Genomic DNA, 7,137 nt, shown 5'->3' with positions numbered 1-7,137 from the left:
GGACGTGCGGCTCCCTGATGTCAGGCATCTGCCCAGTCAGTGCTGACCGCAGGCCCGTCTCCCCAGGTAGCGTCAGGGCAAGAGGGAAGCTGAGTGGGGGCCAGTGGGGTGGTCGGAAGGGGTCACTGAGGCACTGGCTGAGGGGCTGTTTCGTGCTCTGCCACAACTAAGGAGCTCCAGTCCCAGCTTTGGGGCAGGAGAGGAGGGGCCGAGAGGATGACGACAGCCCGCTCGATGCCAGAGAGTCCGGGAGAAGTTGGCTGGTGACCACCAGCTGGCTGGATGTGGACTCCCGACAGTTGTCGCTGCTGTCACTGTCTCCTGTTTCACACGGTGCTTACAAACCAGGAAACCAGCTCTCTCCACACAGACATTCAGTCCGTCTGGGGACCGGAGCCCCGGAGTTCTTAACCTGAGTGTTCTCGCCCAAGGCGCATGTGTGTATAGTATGTGTATATGTAGACTGTGTAGTATGTGCATAGTGTGCCTGCAGTATATGAGTGTTTCTGTGGTGTGTGTGGAGTGTGTCCGTGATGTATGAGTATAGTGTGTCTGTGATGTGTGTGTGTGTGTGTATATTTAGAGTACCTGTGGTAAGTGTATACAGTGTTTGTGTGTGGGTGTGTGTAGAACACAACAGACATTCAAACCTTTTGCCGGAGAGGTGAGCAGGCGAGGTCCACGGGGCTAGAGTCTGGGGTGCCCATCCTATGATTGGTGACTTGGAGCTGACCCTTCCTGCCAGCGGGGTGCTGGCCCCTTGCCTCCCAGGGAATCAGGCCTCCACCTCTGAGTTGATGTATTGAGCAAACACTTCTGAGCACTTACGGTGTACCAGGTACACGTGTAAGGGGCCCCAGCCAGCAGGCCAGCACTCCAGGACGCTGAGTAACCATGTGGGAGGAAGGGCCCCTGCAGAGGACTCGTGCCCATCCAGGCGAGATGGGCTTGAGTAGAACCTAGAAGCTTGGTTAGGGGTGACTGGACGAGTGGTGGGCAGAGGAAGCAGTACTGAAATCTGGCACACTTTCCCTTTCCCGGATAATGTGCTCTGGGGGCAGTACTCAGAGAGGCCAGTAGGCACTAGGTCTTGGGGGCTTTGAGTCCTGCCTGGCCTCTGTCCACAAGCTGGAGGGGAAGGGGGTCAACAGCGGAGGTCAGGCCGCCTGGGCTGTGGTGAGGATGAATCTGAGAACTGTGCTGGGAACAGGGTAGACCTTCAGGGGAGAAGCAAGGGGGGACATCAGGCCCCAGTGGGGCAGAAAGGGATGCCAGGGACATGGGTATACTTGTAGGTGACCAGAGATAGCAGAGTCTGGGGTGATGGTGACTGTGTTCTCCCCAGTCAGACTGGAGGAAAAGTGGGCAAGAGGCAGAAGCAATGTCTAGCTCTGCCTGAGCTCATAGTCTCTGTGTGGACTTGAGAGAGCAGAAGACGCTGGGTGCTTGTTATGCATCTTGGAATTCTGCAGAGCTCATATATATATAGATAGATTGTGTGTGTGTGTGTGTGTGTGTGTGTGTGTGTGCGCGCGCGCGCGCGCGCGCGCGCCACAGCTGGTGCTATTTGGAGGACCATGCTGTGTTGTGGATCAAACAGATTAACTGCATGCAAAGAAAGAACCTTAACTCCTGTACATCTCTCTGGCCCCATATGGGGTTACATCACGGAATGTGGGGGGTCAGGAAACATTTGGCAGTAGTAGAAAGGTGTATTTTTTTTTCCTTTTTGGGTCACATCCGGCGATGCACAGGGGTCATTCCTGGCTCTGCACTCAGGAATTACCCCTGGTGAGTATGGTCACAGGACCATATGGGATGCTGGGAATTGAACCCGGGTCAGCCGTGTGCAAAGCAAACGCCCTACCCACTGTGCTATTGCTCCAGCCCCAGTAGTAGAAAGGCTTTAAAGTGAGTTACCACCAAACATTAATTCAAAACCAATCACAAAATTTATTCAAAGAGTCTCTGACAGTGCTCACTTCTGTTGCATTTCCTGAGTGAAAAGACGTCACGAGTGGAAGAAATTTGTAAACCTCCGGACTTTAGGAAGGAAGAGAAGGACGCACAGGTTTTCCTGCCTGATGCCTGGTTCTCCTGAATGTCCCTGGACCCTGGCTTAGTTTTCCTCCGCTTTCCTCTTTTCGTTCTGTATTTTCCAGCTTGAACATAGAAGGAAATTCACAAACAAGAGGCTGCTTTTTCCTGTCCCTTTGCCCTCCCCGCCCCCACTCCCCTCTCTTGGCCCAGGTTCTCTGCTAGTGTCTGGGATCTCTGGGAAATCGCTTCTTGCTCTATTCCTGTCTTCAGTTCCCACTCTCAGGGGACCGCAGAGCTGAGCCTGAGCCATCGGGCTGTCAGTGAATTCTAGAAGCAGTGGCTCATTTATTCCCACAAGTTGCTTATCATCCGGGGACCTGCAAGAGGAGAGCTGGAGAGCTGCTCTTCCCCAAGGGAGCTCATTTGGAGGGGACCCACAAGACTCACACAAGTGTAACAGCAGCACTGTGTCAGGGACTGAATCCTTCTTCCAGCTCAGAGGGGCTGCCCGGGCTGCCTGCGCCTCCCAGCAGTAGGTGCAGAAGGCCCTGGTGTAGGATAGTGATTCTCAGCCCTTCCTACCTGTTTCCTTCCTGGGCCCCCTTGCCCACTGGTTGACCCCTCATTTTAGGTAATGAGCCCCCATTTACACGATTTTTATCCGTGGCCCCTTGGAATATACTAGGGGATGCACAGGAGGCTAAGTGGCCCGCAGTTGAAACCCTCTGGCGGAAGGTCTGCCTTAATGACCAGGCTGGCAACTGCTGATGGGCCGTTGAGTCAGGTACCCTCGATTTGCAGGAACAGATCCCCACAATTCTGGAGTTTTCTTTGGATGAGGGGGAAGATGTGGAGCCTGGGTCCCATTTTCCTTGCATTCCCAGGGCTCCGGAAGGTAAGAGCTTCAAGGTCCTGAGTGCCTGGGATGGTGAGCATCCTCCAGGGTCCTAGGCAGAGACGGGTGGAGCCTCAGTGAGCTCACTGAAAAACTTGCTGGGCCCTCCCCAGGGAGAGGGGTCCAAGTGCCCAGGGAGAACCCTGGGGTGTACCCCCAATGGAGCAACTGGTCATCCGGGGCTCCAACTCACTTGATCCCTCTCCCTCCCAGAGCATCCAGAGATGAGGACCTCCGGCTCAGAGTGCCCCGACTTCCTTTCTTGCCGACCTGGCGATGCTCAGGGCTTACTCCTGGCTCTGCACTCCGGAATTACTCTTGTGGGTGCTCAGGGGACCATAACGGGTGCTGGGGTGATAGAACCGGGGGTCCGCTGCGTGCAAGGCAAGCATTCTACCCGCTGTACTATCTCTCCAGCCCCACGCCCCCGGCATTTGGCAGTTTCCTGGAAATGTGGAGGGAAAGGTGGGATGCTCATTTCCGGTGTCCAGAAGGGGCGCAGGTGTCCGGGCCCGCTGGAAGGAAAACTGCCTAGTTTGGAATCTGCCCGTAGCTTGAAGGAGGATGCGGGGGTTGGTGCCGGGCATTTGTCTCCTTCCTGAGGCTCTTGGTCACCGGGTTTAGCCCTGACCCTGCCTATCCTTCACACCCTCTCACACTCGTCGTGGGACTGGACTGCACGGCCGGCAACACGGTCGCTACTAGTTGTAAGCGCCTCTGCGGGGAGCGGAGGGGGCTGGTCTTCACCCCAGACTGACAGGCACGTGGACCAATCACCAGAGCCCTTCCTTGCAGTGCTCTTCTTCGTACAGTGACTTTTATTCATTGACCCCCTCGGCTTGACATTTGAACCCTGAGGTATCGGGTACCCGCTTCTCCCGCCATGTACCCCCCCCCCAGTCCCTGCCAACCCCCTCTGCTAGCTTGACGCCCTCGGTCTCCTGCCTCCGGGCTCCTTGCTCCCCCTAGCGGCTTCCCTGAGTCCTGCACTCAACTTTGCCTCTTTCGAAGCTCAGGCTTGCAGCGGGTCGCTAGGCTACAAACGTGGTTTCTGTTCCTTAACTGAAACAAAAGCTCTTTCTAGTCTTCGCTGGTGTCTGCCTCGTTTTTGCTTTGCTTTGTTTTTGAGTAGCAAATAGCAAGTAACTCCTTGATACTCTAAGTGAGATACACAGAACAGACCGGCCGCGTGTTGCCCTCTCTCAGGAGAAATGCCTGAGATTTTAAAAAAATGTCAAATTCTGGGCAGCTCCTGTGAATCAGGATGCATTTTAACTAGGTGACTCAACTGCCTACCAAAATTTGGGGAGTCTGCTGCTTTTTTGTTTTGTTTTGTTTATTTGCTTGTTTTTGTGCCACATAGTCAAAGATGCTCAGGGGTTTCTCCTGGCTCTGCATTCTGCAATCACTCCTGGTGGTTCTCCAGGGAACATATGGGTCGCCAGAGATTGAGCCTGAGTCAGCCGCGAACAAAGCAAGAGCCTTACCGGCAGTACTATCGCTTCAGCCCCATACTCTATTATTTTTTTAATTTAATTTTTGAACTTCACCAGGTGGAGCTCTGGGGACCAGGTGGTGCTGGGGGCATAGGTTAGAACATGGGGCTGCTACACGGATGTGCTCCAGCCCTTGGTACTATCTCCAGGCGGCCTAGGAAGATTCTCTAATGGGTCCTACCCCAGAGCAGGGCACTCAGTCTCACTCCTGTTGATGTAGGCAGACAGCCAGATAGGGAAGGCCCCTCCCCACGCGAGGGCAGTAAATTTCCTGGGAAGCAATAGCTCTGAATTTGCAAAGGCCAACCTTGCAGAAACTGGAACTAAGGCCTGATAAAACCCTCACCTGGCCTCAGCAACGGACCCTGAGGAGATTGGAGCCCTCTCTGTGAATGACCATGCCACCCTGAACGCTCCCAATCTCATCTGATCTCGTAAGCTAAGCAGGGTTGGGCCTGGTTAGTACTTGGATGGGAGACCCCATGAAGGAAATTCCTCAAATACCCTTAGACCTCTCCCTTAATCCGATTAATTTTAGTGATTCAGCCCAGAGAAGACTTCAGAACATTCCAGACCAAGACATCCCGAGAAGATACTCTATCAAAGCCACCTTGAACAAAGGAAGGGCGGGTACATGCTGTCCCAGCCCATGTGTTGCTTGCGCCCAGGTGGCCAAGCACAGACGGTGCCTGAGCACATGTGTCGCCTGCATCTCCTCTCTTGAGATGTGGACTTCCATGCTTTCGTGTCTGATGCTGGGATGTGTGCAGGGGCTCTCTCTGCCCTTGGAGAAGCCCGGGTTCTCTCTTGAGCATGTTACTCTCCACTCTCTTTCACTTTCTCTCCCTCCTTCCCTTCAAACCCTCCAAATAAAAACTGCTCGTCTACTCCTGAAATTCCTTTTTCCATGCCAAGAAAAGAACCCAGTAACCCTAGGTCCCGGGTGGCAGAGGCAGATGGGGAGAAAGGGACCATCTTTCTCTTCCCTGCTTCACATAAGCCACCCATGGGCCCCACCGACATCACTGTCTCTTCCCGGTGACTTGTTGCCACTTGGTTAGTGTGAGCTGAAGAGGATGAGACTGAGCCCTTGGTGGCCTGATGAATGAGGCGCTCCTCAGAGCCCACCCCCCAGTCCTCAGCACCCTTCGTGGAGGAGATTGTTCCATGCACACCAGGTCTTCACCTAGAATACTTCAGAGAGCACTTACGGCCTCAACACTACTGCTGAGTTGGGGGGGGGGGGGATGCTCCGTTGAGGTGGCTGTGGGACTCCAGTTGGTCACTTCACCTTTCTGAGCCTCGGTTCCCTTGCTTGTGAGATGCAGAGCTTGACATTTGCCTCTAACGCATACACGGTGAACACTTAATGCAGGATAGCATTAGTTTTTTTTTTTTTTCTTTTTGGGTCACACCCAGCAATGCACAGGGGTTACTCCTGGCTCATGCACTCAGGAATCACCCCTGGCAGTGCTTAGGGGACCATATGGGATGCTGGGATTTGAACCCGGGTCGGCCGCGTGCAAGGCAAACGCCCTACCCGCTGTGCTATCACTCCAGCCCCAGGATGACATTAGTTTTCCAAAAAAGATTTCTACTTATTTTTTTAAATGTTTTAAATTTTTATTATAAAAATATTTTTTAAATGAAGTACAGTTACAGACTTACAAACTTTCGTGCTTACGTTTCAGTCATACAATGATCAAGTACCCATCCCTCCACAGTGCCCATTCTCCACCACCAATGGTCCCAGCATCCCACCCCCCTCCCCCTTCCCCCCAACTGTGGCAGGTGCATTCCCTTTTACTTTCTCTTTCCTTTTGGGTGTTGTGGTTTGCAATACAGGCATTAAGTGGCCATCATGTTCGGTCTATAGTCCACTTTCAGCACACACCTCCCATCCAGAGTGGGCCTACTTGGTGGTCCCTTCTCTATCTGAGCTGTCTTTGCCCCCAGCATGGGAGGCCGGCCTCCAAGCGGTGGAGCAATCCTCCTAGTCCTGATCTCTATTATCTTTGGGTGTTAGTCTCCCATTCTGTTACTTTATATTCCACAGGTTTCTGCTTTTTGGGGCATCGTAATTGTCTTGTCCATATTGAGGGACGTGGGGAGGCCAAGCAGTGCTGGGGATGGACCCCAGGCCCCACATTGTCAGAGCACATGCTCTACCAGTTCATCCACATCCTTGCGGATCCCTTGCTTGGGGGCTGCATGGTGGGGGCGCCTCGAAGGACTTTGTCTCGTGTGTGTGTGTGTGTGTGTGTGTGTGTGTGTGTGTGTGTGTTGTGTGTGTGTGTGTGGTGATCGTCGTGGTGGGGTGTTCCCAGGCCCCCGGGGGAAACTCGATGACCCGCTGTAAACATGCCTCTCCTAACCTTTGCTCTGGCGGGAATGAAAGACTCAGAGCCCCAGCACAAAGCCCTAAGCAGCTCCTGGTGGAAATGGGAACCTGGGGCTCTCAGGCTGGAGAAATCTGCCTTGACAACCGAGGGCTTCTGCTTTGGGGCGTGGGGGTGTGGCACCGGCTCGGGCAGGGGCTCAGGTGACCGCGCCTGGTCGGGCGGCACAGGTTCCCCCGGGCTCCGCTGGGGTCTAGGGGAGGAGCGGAGTCCCGACTTCACGGAGGAAGGAACAAGGGCAGAAGCCCGAGTCCTTTCTAGAGAAAGTCAACGAGCCGGGCGAGCCTGGGGTCTGACCTCTCGCGAG

The sequence above is a fragment of the Sorex araneus genome, chromosome 3 (genome assembly GCF_027595985.1).
Source record: "Sorex araneus isolate mSorAra2 chromosome 3, mSorAra2.pri, whole genome shotgun sequence".
Taxonomy (NCBI): Eukaryota; Metazoa; Chordata; class Mammalia; order Eulipotyphla; family Soricidae; genus Sorex; species Sorex araneus.
This window is presented reverse-complemented; position numbering follows the sequence as displayed.